The 15684-nt window shown below is 36.7% G+C and overlaps 1 protein-coding gene across 1 annotated transcript in view; it reads left to right on the top strand.

The window, feature by feature from the left end:
- Positions 1-2131: 2131 nt before the first annotated feature.
- The window catches only part of LOC5578723 (MOXD1 homolog 2), a 644764-nt gene continuing 631211 nt past the window's right edge, over positions 2132-15684 (top strand). The window contains exon 1 of the mRNA XM_021849989.1: positions 2132-3634. The gene's annotated coding sequence lies outside the window, so the exon portion shown is untranslated. The remainder of the gene's footprint in view (positions 3635-15684) is intronic.

The raw sequence follows: 15684 nt of genomic DNA, 5'->3' as shown, positions 1-15684 counted from the left end.
GAGTTATGCGCTTCATGTGTTATCAAGGATTTTGTAAAACACTGTTTTGAACTATTTTTACTTAAAGTAGCATTAAATACAAAAAAGTTACTAGTAAATGATGTTTATTTACTTTGTTATTGTTAAGCTTTAAAAATTTGATGACAAAATATTTTTCAACAATTTTTTTATTCTAAAAAACGGTCAGAATAGATTTTTTGGCTGTTTTTACCAAAGTATCATACAGCGCCATCCACGTCAGTGATAAAGTAAAAGTGTCTACGGAAGAAATGTCACGAATGCTTCAATTAACAACTTTGCAGAAGAAAGTTTTTTTTTTGCTTGAATGTTTTTATCAAAAGATAAAACTGATATAGATCAGTTTTTACTTATCTAGCTGAAGGAGCCAAAATGCAGTAAAAAATATTCTAAAATACTTTGTCAAATACACCAATCCTCTAGGGCTCAAGTCTAGGGTACTAGAGGTTTTGGCCGTCGAAATCAGCAATCTGCCCCAGTGTGCGCCGTCGGCCAACCTGACACCATAGTCCGTCACGACTCCACGTTCTCCTCTACAACTCTTTATATCTTTCGGATTTCTAAGATGCCCAATTCAGCTCTCCTAAGCGTGCCTACGAACAACTGTGTGCGATTTTACTTTTAGCGTCGCACTGTTGCACTGTATCCGTGTTTGAACCGTTATTGACACGACATCCCTAGTAACGTGCATCTGGATAGTTTGTCACTGAGGATCCGAAAACAATGTCCATGGCTAGCGTTACATACAAAAAAAAAACGCAACCGAAGGAATTAATGTGGCTCACTTATTGATTGAAGAGAATGTAAACGAAAAACTTCTCTGTGTAAGATAAGCCCTTCTGATAAGTTGCGCTAGTGATTTCCAGTGATGTCTAGAATATTGGATAACGACCCGGTGAGAACTAACCATCTGGTACTATATGATGAGGCACCTAATGAACAAGACTGATCGATGAATTAGAGTTCGATCGGCGGACCCATCGCAGAATGCAAACCTGACGAGTGGAATGGAGACATCTCCCACGTGCAGTAGAGACCACTCAGGCCCTAGCCTGACCGGTAGGATCACTCATCTACACTGAATAAGGGTGCATTACTGGACTCAAGGAGGTGCCAGACAGTTGTTGGTGTTACCTTTATCGAACCTCAAACCTGTTTTCCTATTCAATTTTCCACCTCAATAAATTTTCACTAACTCTGCCAGTTCAAAGTATGTAGCCGCTCGCATACATTACACGCGTTATTTGCGAGTAATTCACAAATAAATAAACCATTGGCCTTCTTTCTTTGCATAACGCCTCAATCTCAAGCGGCGTTTGTTACAGATCTTACGCCTAGCCCCATCCGATACGCTCCCAACGTATCACATAACACAATCTCACCGCAATCAGAGTGCCAGCCGCCGCAGCACCGACCTATGAAGGCGATGATACATACAATCCTCACATGTACCATGCAACGAATCTTCGTACAAACGTGAATGGTGGCCCACATAACCTCCCAACATACGTAACACCCATGCAGTCAACTAATTGCGGAGTGTAATCTTCCAAACAGTGCAATTGCACCAACCAACGTCACAAAGCAGCTCTGTCTGCCGTCTTCCAAGGCGAAGTTGAACTGCATAGAAACCAAAACAACCGGCAGCGTAGCATATTTCTCCTCCACATCCGAACTTCCCCTCAAACGCCGAAGGGGAATACGCTACAGTCGCAGGGGAAGCCATGGAATGAAAGAATCGGGCAAAAGTGTTTGTGCGCTCGGCCACGGTAAGATGCCATAAACCGAAGCGAGGGGTTCGCTTTCAGCTGGCATTGCTTGGACTGGATCGTGGAGGTTTATTTCATGTTGGGCCTTTGGACGGAACGGATGGGATTCTCTTCAGCCTTTAGCTATAAAGCGAGAACCGTTGAGCGGTCATGCGCTGTTGGAGAACTTCTCGCACGCGAAAAACTGCTCGCGAGCAAGTGGGAAACCTCGCTCACAGGACTCTGCCGAGGGACGATGTTCTGCATGCTCGCAGTTAACACTGCTATTACATCGCCTTGGAGTTTTCGAGGGCCAGCATAGAACATTAGCAGGCACAAACCAGCTGAGGGGATTTTACAGAAGGGAAAATTTAGTAACGTCGTGGCTTCGGTGAAAGCAAGTCGTAAAAAGCAGGTTTTTCGTATCAGGAACCGTATCGCGCGGACGATTTTTCGCGGGCGAGAGCTTTTCCTCTGTTGGGAAGGATTTTTCCTCTGGTGGGGAGTTTTGGAGCTAGGGCTCGCTTCACGTCGGTGTGTTGTTTAAAGTTAAAGCCATCGGTTGGGTCGCTGGGTTATTGTAGCGATTGAGCATAAAAGAGGATTTGGGCTAGCCCCAACCGGACGTAAATTGGCAAATTATGTGAAACGTCCCTTCCGGTATCGTTATCAGTGTTTTCAGCCTGTGGGCGGTTTATACGAGATACAATAAAGATCGACCACTATCGATTGGTGGGACTCCTTCCGACTCGAAGAGAAGGGTTTTTGTTACATCAGACATCAACACAGAATCCCCTTCGTCTTTGCAATCTGCTGAACTTCGCGATTCGTTGGCATTCCAAACGGATTTGTTGTTGTCCGTGCGATCCACATCTCGAGCGGGTAGTGTGGCGCTAGTGGTGTGAGTGAGAATCTTAGCGGAGCGCCTGGTAGTGATGTAGGTGTTGGGAAAAACGAGGTTTTCCTTTGATTTATTTCTCGCAAATTGCGATTTTATAGGCGAAAGTCTGTGTTTGTAGTATACAAAACCCATAAGAAACAAAAGGAAAAACTTCACATAAATTCAGGCGCCTGATGTAATATAGGCAAAACAAGATGAAAATATATGCCCTTGCAAACAAACGAAAAAACCCACTGCTGAATCGTTGCTGGCAATAGGATTCGCGGGAAAAATAAAGCGAAACCCCAACGCGAGGGTCGATTTAGCTCGATGATTTATTGGAACAAGTGTTTGTGCGAATGAATTATTTGTAGGCCAACCCAGCTGTCACTGGCTAAAGTTGTTGTTGCCAATTCCGCGAAAGAAATCCCTCGGAAAATATCAGAAAATAAAAACTCTGCCTCAGACTGGGTGGAACGTTTCTCAAACCGAACATCCCGCAAAAAAAAGTTCAATCCAAATTAAATTGCGATTAGGCTTCGGCCCCCAAAAATTCCACGACTGAAGTGTGGCAGAAGAAGAAATCAAAATCCGAATAAAAACAAACAAGAGTATATTAAACAAAATAAAAAAATCCATCTTCCCCAAAACGCCCGTAAGCTTTCATAGTGTTCCGGACAACGTGGAAAAAATCGGGAACGGTCAGTGAAGGTTTTGGTAGGGCAGTGGCAAGTGGCGGTGAATGAGAAGAATCTTGATGCCACACGCACGACTCGGGGCTCGTAACAACCGGTGAAGATCTATCTCCATCCCCGGCAGTCCATCATCAGCATCGGTAACAGCCTGAAGCGGCATCATCTGAGTACTGGCCGGTGCTCTGTAGTGGTAACACGAGCTCTGCTTTCGATCAACTTTTCAGAGCGAGTATTTTGACAGCTGACAGACGCGCGCGGATGGATTTCGTGCCGAGGCGAGTTGGTTTTTAAAGGTACCTATCTCCTCGATACTACTTTTCTCTATAGTTTTTTTTAAGTTTCTTGGTTGGCTTTTGTTTTTATTTCGTCTACCTTGATCGGCAGCATCTTGTCTTCAGTGAAGGAGAAGAAATTTCGAATGAGGAACTCCCTTTTGCGTGCTTGAAAGGCGTACTATGAGTAAACGTGTGCTGGAATTTCAGCATCGCTGTTAAAGGGGATGTGGAGAAGCAAAATGTGCGTTTCATTCAAATTGAAATACAGACCATTTAGGATGAGCATTAGGGAGTAGTCTTCAAAATTTGAAAGTAGTATTTCTGCATTTTCGTGGGGCAGGTCTTGGTGGCCGGAAATTGACAAATTTAAAGTGAATCATTTTTTACCTGATCTATGATGGTGGAAAAGGATATGTGATCCGCTCGGTTATTATTATACGCCTTTAAGCTTATCGAGGTTTCATAGATGGCATGGAAATAGTTCTTATATGGCCTTCTGAATTGTGAGTTAAAACAGAAAAGCGGCTTATGGAGCCCAGATAGCCGTAGTGGTATACGCGCAGCCTTTCAGCAAGAGGATCGTGGGTTCAAATCCTGCTGGGTGGGCATTGAAATTTTTTCAACATTGAGTATCTTCGTACCTGCCATACGGATGTACACATGCAAAATGGGTAATTGGAAAAGAAAACTCTCAGTTAATAATTGTGAAAGTGCTCGTTTCGAACACTGAGAAGCAGGCACTGTTCCAATTGGAATGTAAAGCTAAGAAGAAGCAGCAGAACAGTTTTGAACTTTTATGAATACGATGATACATTATTACTCAGAGTCTTAGCCAGAATCGATGCATTCAAATGATGTCTTCTTCTTTCTGGCGTTATGTCCCCACTGGGACAGAGCCTAATTCTCATCTTAGTGTTCTTGTGAGCACTTCCACAGTTATTGACTGAGAGCTTACTATGCCAATGACCATTTTTGCATGCGTATATCGTGTGGCAGGTACGAAGATACTCTATGCCCTGGGAAGTCGAGAAAATTTCCAACCCGAAAAGATCCTCGACCGATGTACATGTGCTCAATTGGGGTCAATGAAGGATTTGGCATTGAAAAGAAAAGTGATTTTCTATTAATAAGTTTAATTTTCTCTAAATTTCTTCTGAGCTCGCAACTCAAATATATTTATTACACTAGATAGGGAACCGGATCCTATTCTTGGCACTTTTGATTCACTTCGGCAGTGGGGTTTTTCGCAAGCTACAGAGCTCATATTTGGCCACAAAATGCGTCGTAGCGCTTCTTACTGCAAAGTTTCTGACAATTCGGTCGATAAAACCCCATGCCAAAGTGAATGGTAGTTCCTAAGTGATTCTGCACCCTAGTTGATAATAGTGCACAAAATAAATGAGTTTGTTTCTGACAGTCTTACTGCGAAAAACCAGATTTCATCCGCAAGACGACTGACAAAGCCGCTAGTCACACTAGTTCTGAAAATTGTCAAATGCATTTTCATTCATGACGATGTCAGTCACCTAATGGTTAGAGGTATCATTAGAAAAGGGTGTTTAAGAAACGTTGAAGGTCAAATCAAATTTCTTGACATAGGAAACCCAATTAAAAAAATATATATATGAACAATTTTAATTTATTTATTTTTTATCCATGATTCCCTTTCAGTTAATTCATTGTGGAACATTCATTAGCTTGGTTTCCCGATAACAAGATGTGAGTGTTAAATAACAAAATGTGATTTTTTGTTGATAGCTTTTTTTTTTATCAAATTGTGAGCCAGAAGTTTCGGAGCTGCTTGAAGTTTTCCGGAAGTACACATGAATCCAACAGAATTGAATACTGATTTGGTTGAACATCGTTTACTCACCTGCCTTAGGTAAGTAGCACTATACTTGGCAAGCGGTGTATACAACATTTGAGCCATCAAGAAAATCATCTTTTTGATGGATAACCGAGCTACCCATAACCGCATATCAATAACATTCACAAACAAAGTATTGAAACAAAAACAAATAAATTTATCCTAACGTATGTTTCAAGACCCAGTCAATCTGCTGGTGTTGTTAGGTCTTCCAAGATGTACTAACAAGCTTTCGTCCTGATTATACAGACAATGATAGACGTTAAGGCGAATTTAAGTGTTCGTGTGTGATGAATTCCCCATATCGTACAATAGAGCGGCTTATACCATTGGCTTTGCTAGGACTGTATTCTGGAGGGGTATCACGGATATAATATTCGTCACATTGATCATTGTTTTCACAAATCTCGCATTTTTCATGGATTTTTATTCATTGTTCTCTTTTATGATTCGGGTGAAAGGTGTGGAACTGTGAACATGTCCTAATCGCTTTGCACATTTAGTGGTCTTGATAGATTTCAATTTTTAATGTGGACAAGGTTTCTTGTTCATGAGTTTAATATTCTCGATTTCTTCAAAGAACTATCTTCGAAGAATTCCTTCAACTGTATCTTCTAAAGTTCCTTTGAGAATTCCGTTAAGAATTCCTTCAATGTATCTTATACAATTTCCTTTATTTGATTCATGCCGTCTTCTGTGATATTTTTCAGGAATCCTTTCAGATATATCTAGGATACCTCTTAGTATTCAGCATACTAGAAAAGTTCGTAAGTTTAATCAGTATTATTCAAAAAGATATCTTCTGGGGACCCAGATAGCCGTAGCGGTAAACGCGCAGCTATTCAGCATGACCAAGCTGAGGGTCGTGGGTTCGAATCCCACCGGTCGAGAATCTTTTCGTGTTGGAAATTTTCTCGTCTTCCCAGGGCATAGAGTATCATCGTACCTGCCACACGATATACACATGCAAAAATGGTCATCGGCATAGTAAGCTCTCAGTTAATAACTGTGGAAGTGCTCATAAGAACACTAAGCTGAGAAGCAGGCTCTGTCCCAGTGGGGACGTAAACTCTAGAAAGAAGAAGAATCTTCTGGAAAACCTCTATTATTTTTTGGCAAGGTTTCATGTATGTTATTCTAAAAAATTACGAGCTCTGCTATTTCTAGAAACCAGCTCCTAGAATCCATCCAGGAATTATTCGAGTGATTCCTGCTGCTATTTCTTAAGAGTTTTCTGTAGAGAACCCGACCCGTAGTTAAAATAACAAAAATTATAGCACAATTTCCTCAACACTAAACAGAAATATAACAAAATATGTTATAATTTTACAATAATATAACACATTATGTTTCAAATCAAACCCAAATATAACTTATTTTGTTATTTTCCATGACAGAATTAGAACAACAATTCTTATAAGGAATTGATTTAAATTTTTAATAACAAATTGTGTTATAATTATGTTCTAAATTGAAACAAGTTTTGAACAGACTTTGTTATTAGAACTGATTTTGTTGTGATAATGTTATAATTTCATCCATCAACTCAATGTGCTTCTAACAAAATTTGTTATATGTAGAAAAATCTTGATATAATTGTGCTACAATTTTGATGTACCTAATCCACTGATCGGGAATCTTACAGGATTTCATTCTAAGTTTACTCTAAATTGTGTTCAAATGTTTCTACAGATTTTTCTGCATATTTTATCATATGTTACTTCATTATACTTCTCCGTGATTTTCTTGAGTGGAGTGTCTGTTCATATGGTAAAAGATTCCTGATTTGCAAACAGGAAGAACATTTGAAAAAAATGTGTTTTTAAAGCTGTTCCTCTGAATTACGGAAATGTTCTTTTCCCTAGAGTTTCGTTCATTGATTTTTCTATAAATAGATGGATCATTGGAATCCATCAAAAATATTGCTTTTTTCAAACACAGAAATTAATCCAGCTATTTCTTCAAAAGCTACTATTGGACATCAGAATTTTTTTTTTAATTTTTTTTTCTTGATTTCATCAAGGAAATAATCCAAACATTTCTATAGGATTTTTCTGGAATTTGCTTCCAGTGAAATAAAAAAAATGTGTGTGTCCATTGGAATTATGACCAGAAGAGAAACCAGATCTGCAAATATGTTATGAGGAGATCAGTACTTTACAACAGAATTTCTGGAGATATTTTTTTATTTGCTCAGAGGACTCAGAGGACTCGAAGTTATTCCTGGAATAATACCTGAAAATATGTTTCAAAGGGGGGACCTAGATAGCCGTAGCGGTAAACGCGCAGCTATTCAGCATGACCAAGCTGAGGGTCGTGGGTTCGAATCCCACCGGTCGAGGATCTTTTCGGGTTGGAAAATTTTCTCGACTTCCCAGGGCATAGAGTATCTTCGTACCTGCCAAACGATATACACATGCAAAAATGGTCATCGGCATAGTAAGCTCTCAGTTAATAACTGTGGAAGTGCTCATAAGAACACTAAGCTGAGAAGCAGGCTTTGTCCCAGTGGGGACATAAACGCCAGAAAGAAGAAGATGTTTCAAAGGGTTCCCAGAGTTATATCAATATAAATTTGGAATCAAACTTATTACGAAATTTCTTGTTGAAATATTGCTCTTATGCTCCAGCAATAGCGAGTTTTTCATTCGCTTATTACATCATGGAGTTTTTTTTTATGAAAGTTCAGATAAAATGTTATGCATGCATCATTTTCGCCACAATACTGGAGGAATGCAGGGAGGCATTGAAATTGGAATTTAAAAAGTTTGTTTAAGTCAAAAAATGTATAACATTTCTGACGAATTCTGAGTAAGTTTCATGAGTGATTCCAAGCAACAGCACCAAAATTTGGTAAATTTTTTAATTCATTTTTTTCTATTGAGCTGAAACTTTGCACAGTTTTCCAGTTCCATCTAAATCGTCATTTTCCGATATCAAATCTTCAAGTTGAGTCACGACTAACTTTTCAAAAGGGTGTATGTGAAAATGGTTCAAAAATATTCAAAAAGCTGCACAGCAAAAACGGTTTGTTCGATTGTTAGACAACTAAAGAAACAAAGTTAGACAACTAAATAAAGATTCCAAAAAAAATACACACAGTAAAAAAAAAAATTTTTTTGCATTTAAAAACATAATTTTTGACACAAAAACTCAAATATCTCAAAACCCTATCGGAATACCAACGTAATTTTTTGAGGGAAAACGGTCCATTATATTAGCTATCTACCATAAAAATTTGGTGATGGTAAACTAATAAACAAAAAAGTTATGACATTTCAAACATGTCACAATTTTCACATTTAGTAGAAAAAAAAATTTTTTTTCGGTGTAAATTAATACGGGAACCGCAGTTTGTTGCTGATTTTATTGTTAAGGGCCTTGCGTGAATTAAACAAGTCGTTTTCATGTATTCATTAGTATTATGTATATTATATGTATAAATATTATGTATATGTATAAATATTATATGTATATGTATATATGTATAAATTAAAATGAATTAACAGATTACACGAAAATAATTTTTTTTTTTTACCAGGATATATTTTTTTAGAGTATGATCGATGAGTTTCTAAATGTTATATATAAACTTTAAAAGTTCTGGATTTGGGTATGCGTTATGAGATCATGAAAACATTTTATTAATACTTATTTATTTATTTATTGTTATTCAATTTTTTACAATATCGAACACTTTTGCATCATTATCAGTACAGTTCGAGTATAGTTTTGCTTTAATTTTATTTTCTGACAATGGAATGAAACAGTGAAATTTTTGGGTTCCTTGGATCGTTTTCGCGTTATTATATTGCTCGCTGAGCTCTGATGCCGTTAATTCGTACTCTTCAGTAGTAGTAAAACAAAATGATAATTTTGTTAAATCTCCTTCTTTTCTGCGATTCGCCCAATCAAATAGTTCTTTTGCAGTTTTAATTGGATGCTCACTTTCTTTGGCTAATCTTGCTCTTGTGGCCATGCGCTTTATGGTTCCTTCAATAGCATCACAAGGACCTTTGCCATGTGACGTAGCAAAGAAATGCCATTCTGCATCAATTCCGTACTTTGATTTAAATTGACATAGGCTCGAAAAATTCTTACGGTTTTTGTACTGCGATGCTGCTCCATCAGACATGAAATATATCTTTCTGATTTCTTTATCCTTATCAACGCGTAAAAAGTTAATCATTTTGGCAATGAACAAATTTACAGATACTGAGTCGTGTCTTAAATCTTCGGAAATTACAATAAAACTAAAATGTTCAATTTGCGTACTTCCATTGAAATAAATAACGAATGGATGAATTGTAGCTTGTTGTACGTTCCAGTGGTGGGACTGCACTTCATCTTGCAATACAAAGCTATAGTTTTCAGAAAAATCACAAATGACTAAAAATTCACCATCTTGTAATGTATTTTTCGTATTTTTTAAAAAGCGGGATTGCTCTGTTTTAATAAAGTCGTGAGGAATTAAACTTTCTAATTTCAAGCAAAAAAACGACACAAACTCATCTACAGGTTTTACAATAGTTTCTAGGTCACACCTATCCGTGGTCACCCATTGCTCAAATGATAACTGATCAATATAATTTTCTTCAAACTCAGGGAATAAAGTTTTTTCCAATGATGAAGAATCTGGACAATCCGAACAAGATCGTAGATAGCAATTTGATGTTGTATTTTCACACAAAAGACTACCAGTTAACATTTTAATATCCTTTGATAAATTGATTCTTTTCAAACTATGTAAGATTAGGTTAATATTTTCGTGTGTTGTGCACAGACAAACATTATGTGTTCCTGAATTGGATAGAAGCTTGCATTGCCTTGGACAAAGGCTTGCAAATGAGGAAAAACCTACCTTAATATTTTCGTTAATTTCCTTGAAGCGTGTATACGCTTCTTTCAAAGTAGTCATCATTAATCGTTTTTGGATTGCTTGACGCTTTCCATCTTTTTTTACAGATACATAATCTTTTTGGCCAGGCATAGCTCTACTTACTTCATCGTCTTCAAAATATTGAATTATTTTTTCTTTTGTCTCATCTGTTAATGAAGTACTCGACCTAGCATTTTTGGTTGCAAGACAGTTATTTTTGAATTGTTTTGCCTCTTTTGCTGTATTTCTATTGGTTTTGAACTCATCAATGGCGTCTTGAATAGACCACGAGCTTGGCAGCATCGACAAAATCAATATTTTTTCTTTCCTTGTCGTGGATAGATTCGAAAACCTTTCCTTCATATTCATAATTACCTCATCGTAGTCTGTATTTTCCACATCCTCAGGTCCTAATTTGAAGAGGTTTCTTCGTACAGGTTCGTTGATTTCACGGTATTTTTTCTCGGGATAATTGACGTAACCCATCTTCGTCCATTTAATCGGAGTCACTTTTATTCCAGCTATCCCTTCGTTGAAGCGTTCGATGTTGACCTTCTGGATGCACTCATCTTCTGATTGATTTGTTGAAACAGATGTCGCTGATGGTACCGTGGCAAGACTATCTGCACTTGGTACTTCTGGTAACTCCTCAGTTGTTGTCGGCGCATCTAGTAATTCCTCAGTTGTTGTTGTTTTCGAACTTCCTGCAACCTGATCCACCGATGATGTACAGATTGCCCGTTTGTCAACGTTTAAACGGCAGGACGTACAAATGCGTAAATTTGTATTCAATGTAGACATTGGAGCATAACCAGCCGCTTTCAGTTTATCTATGGTGCTTTCGGTGAGATTTCGTAGCTCTTTCGAACACTTTTTTTCTGCAAACGGCCTGCAACAGTTGAGAAAGCAACTACTCATGTTGCTCGTTAGATTTTAATAAACAAAATCACTTTTAAGTTTTTACTGACTAGTTTGGTGTCGTTTGCTTGACTGAAGAAAAATTTTACAATTAAATCTTCTATAACCATAGTGGTAGTATATTTTTAGCTTTTTCGTGAGTATGTTGATGGTATGTACCTATCATGTTTTTGATGTTGTTGAAGTTACTCGCTTTCTCCCAAATATGATTAACAAAGTCTATTCTCTACCAAGGCGGGTCTATACCCAGGTGTAATCAGATTTTAACTTTGTGGAGAAAACCAGCGCCGAGAAAACCGACCTGCTTTACGTATACTAGATCACCTGGGTATAGACCCGCCTTGTTCTCTACGAGGTAAACTTTTTGCAGGTAAACTAGTCGTATACCTGTATAGAAAACTTTTTTTGTAGCTTTTGTCTTCAATATTAGATTTCTTATAGGTTTCTTTTATCAAAAGGTTCCAACACTATTGAGACAATTTTTCTTCAGTTACGTACAATAAAAAATATGACACTATCAAGACTTTAGATCACAACACAGGATCGCGTCTAACTTTCTAATAGATGCTATAATAGTTATGAATAATTAAATAAAATATCATGAAAACAACTTGTTAACCTCATGTGGTACCCTTAACAAAAAATTCAGCAACAAACTGCGGTCCTTAAAAAAATTAACAATGAAAAAAAAAAAAAATTTCACTAAGTGTCAAATTTGTGAAATATTTGAAATGTCATAACTTTTTTGTTTATTGGCTTACCATCACCAAATTTTTATGGTAGATAGCTAATATAATGGACCGTTTTCCCTAAAAAAAAATACGTTGGTATTCCGATAGGGTTTTGAGATATTTGAGTTTTTTGTGACAAAAATGATGTTTTTTAATGCAAAAAAAATGTTTTTTTACTGTGTGTATTTTTTTTGAATCTTTATTTAGTTGTCTAACTTTGTTTTTTTAGTTGTCTAACAATCGAACGAACCGTTTTTGCTGTGCAGCTTTTTGAATATTTTTGAACCATTTTCACATACACCCTTTTGAAAAGTTAGTCGTGACTCAACTTGAAGATTTGATATCGGAAAATGACGATTTAGATGGAACTGAAAAACTGTGCAAAGTTTCAGATATTTTTGAAATGGTCGATCAGAATCGACTTGCATGCCTTCGTGGAATTCCTCTCATGATGAAGACATTTTTAATAAAAAAGTTTTTCTTTATTTCGGTTTGTTGTCAAAATAATCACGCTCTGAAGAAGCAATAAAAATCTCAAGATTTTTCTAAACCATAATGATTATCATAATCACTTTCCTAAATGTAATTATATATGAAGTATATCAAGATCAATTCAAAAATAAATTATTGAAATGAGAAAATAGTCCATTTTTATTAATTTATCGTGATTCTTCATTAAGAGTAATAAGTTTACGAAAGTATATGCCATTTTTATCTCCACTTATTTTTTTCTGAAATTGCTATCCTCTGCTATGATGGATTGTCCAGTGATTTACCAGCAGTTATAAAATATACCAAAAGTATTTCCATGAAACTACTTCTTAGAATAACTGCAAAACATGTTGGGAACATTGCTTAAAATTTTTAGAGAAGATGTTTACTAGTTTCCTTCTGTATGTCTGCATAAATATTGTTGTGATTTCTAGTAGAAATCCCACTTTTTTTATTATTGTGCACAACAATACTATAGGTGGATTCCATAGGGACATTTTTGTGGAAATGTTGATGGAACTGTTAAAAACATATACCGCGGATTTTTCTTATAGATTGCATTATCCTGGAATAACGAAAAACCTAAGCAAAACTTAAGATGTTGTTTATAGTAGAGTAAATATTCAACTATTTACAGAAAATCAGGAAAATTTTAAATAGCAGCAAGACTATTCATTGTATTTCCTGCATATATGTTATGTAGCAACTGTGGCAAAATCACTGCTGACGTTTGTTTGTGGAATTCTTGATGCAATATCCAGACAAACTACGAATTACAGAAGAAAGATCTCACGAAAAAAAAAGTCTTCCAGGAAAAGGTATTTTAAAGCAGGCATTATAATACTCCTCAACATCACCAAAGCACGGTAGCATGCTTCAGAGCAGCGTACTGTCTCTGCCTCTTTGTCAAGGAGCGAAAAAATACTTCACAGAGAAGCAACAAAAATGACTTCGCGAGACTGGTTTTGTTCGAACAGGACACTCGAGAGTTCTTATAAAGTGTGAGTAAGGGTTAGCATAGATGCAAGAGAAAAAGAGTACCAGGAAAAATCCTTACAATTCAATACACTCTCGCTTGAATCTTGAATTTTGAGTTCTACTCTTACCCCTCACAAAAAAACCTCGAAATCGTCTCATTTTTGCATCGCGCACAGGAATTTCTGTCAAGCCTGTTTTCAAGTATTTCTTCGTCGAATATGAGAAACATTGAAATTCGTAGAACTTTGGCTCGTTGTTCTTTCTGCTCCAATAAAATTTGTATGGAGCGTGAACTTAAAAGCTTCAAAATAATATTCCTGGAAAATAGGTGTTCGTCCCCCTCTGGTTCTATTGCGGCTCTTATAACAAACTATCATCCAACGGCGGAGATAACGCGTAAAAGAGATACCCATAACACAAATTATATTGATAATGATTGAGAATTATTGGACCAATCTCGTGAAAAAGTTTATGGTGGAATCTTCTATCTCCTCAAAAGTTTTCTTGAGGAACACCTATTTTTCCAATGATCTTTCTCAAATAATTACTGGAATTTCTCCGTACACGTTCTGTAAAAATATCTGCTGAAAACCAACAGATTTTTTTATTCAAACAATTTAAAGGACACTTTTATACGATCCTCAACGGAGGTCTGTCTATGAAATCAGCAGAGATGGTATCGACACATTTCTATAGTTGAAATGTTTTTGGCTTCATATAAAACGTATTAAACACCTGTATTCAGTGGCCGTAAAGGCAACGTAACTGTGTCGTTTTCAGCGGGAATATTGAGCTACAAAGAAAGTTTATAGTTTGTAGATTCAACACCTCTTTGTATTTTCTACTTACAATAACTCTATCCTCCAAGACAAGACGACTTACAAATCTGATTGATAGGGTGCAGAGCTACTAAGGCACTTCCATGTTTCACTTTGGCATCGGGGGTTTGTCGGTTTTGTCTGAAACTTATTAAGAGACGTTCAATACGACGCATATTGTGGGCAAATATGAACTTCGTAGCTTTCAAAAAACCCACTGCTGAAGTGAATCAAAAGTACCAAGTATAGGATCCCGCTCCTTGCTTACGCTTTTTATATCTTAATTACCAAGATTTCAAATCTTCAGGTTAGTCCATCTCGAGTCCAACGGCTTTACTTCTTTTGAGAACGAAATTGTCGCAACAACTTTAGCGTCATAAGCTAGTATCTATTAGATGTTGCACTGTCTGTGTCTTGGGGTCATATTAACCCCACATCCAAATTTTAATAAATTAATGAAATTTTATTAAATTTTCGATTTTCGTGATATTTTAGAAATAAAATTTAATTCAGTTTTACTTCAAAAATACGAAATTTTTAAAATGGAGTGATTCATCACCGAGTTTTTGTGAAAAAGGTCCACCAAACATAACATTTGGAAATTTGGCGCCTATATCTCAAAAACAGTTCCACATAATACTTTGTTTTTTCCGGTTAAGAGTTGCAACAGGGGATGGGCTATTTTGATACAAATTATCTTTGAAAAATATTATTTTCCGACCACCCTTAACAATTTTGACGTTCTACAACTAGGTCTTAGGATGAATCTATATTCTGATAATTTGAAAAAAAAAACGATGTTGTCGGCGCTCATTGGTTCAAGGACTATAAGCAGTGTTGGCTTAGTTTTTAATTCTGCTACTAGGAGGCTCTAGTGAGCTTTCAAAGTTGTTAATTAGGTTAAAAACTATATGCTGCATGCTTGATTAGTCCGATATTCCATCAATATGAGATACTAGTGCGCATTAGAAATTCAAAACGTCTATATTGACATATGCAGATCAGATAGAAGCCTGGAGTTTTCGGTAAAGTTGTTCATAAGACCAAACATGTGCCTCCATCATTCATATAAGCATTGGAAATTTCAAACTCCATATCTTTCGATGCAAATCAGTGAGAAGGTGGGTGCTTTTATAGACCAAGATACATATTTTCTATTTCGATACACACAGTTCAATATTCGTTAACTAAGCTAAATAGCTATTTCACCGTAAACACTAGTCTGTCATCTGATCTGCATCCTGAGATACCGTATGGGATCGGAATTCGTTCACCGAAGAATTGAATCTATATCCCTATACTTATACAAAACTAGTATTTTTACGGATCTTGAGCCTGTATGGATTTCGATTTTAGATTCGCAAAGTTATCGCTGTTTTAATTTG

The sequence above is a fragment of the Aedes aegypti genome, chromosome 3, assembly GCF_002204515.2.
Source record: "Aedes aegypti strain LVP_AGWG chromosome 3, AaegL5.0 Primary Assembly, whole genome shotgun sequence".
Taxonomy (NCBI): Eukaryota; Metazoa; Arthropoda; class Insecta; order Diptera; family Culicidae; genus Aedes; species Aedes aegypti.
The sequence above is the reverse complement of the archived record's forward strand: the minus strand, read 5'-3'. Positions and strand labels throughout refer to the sequence as shown.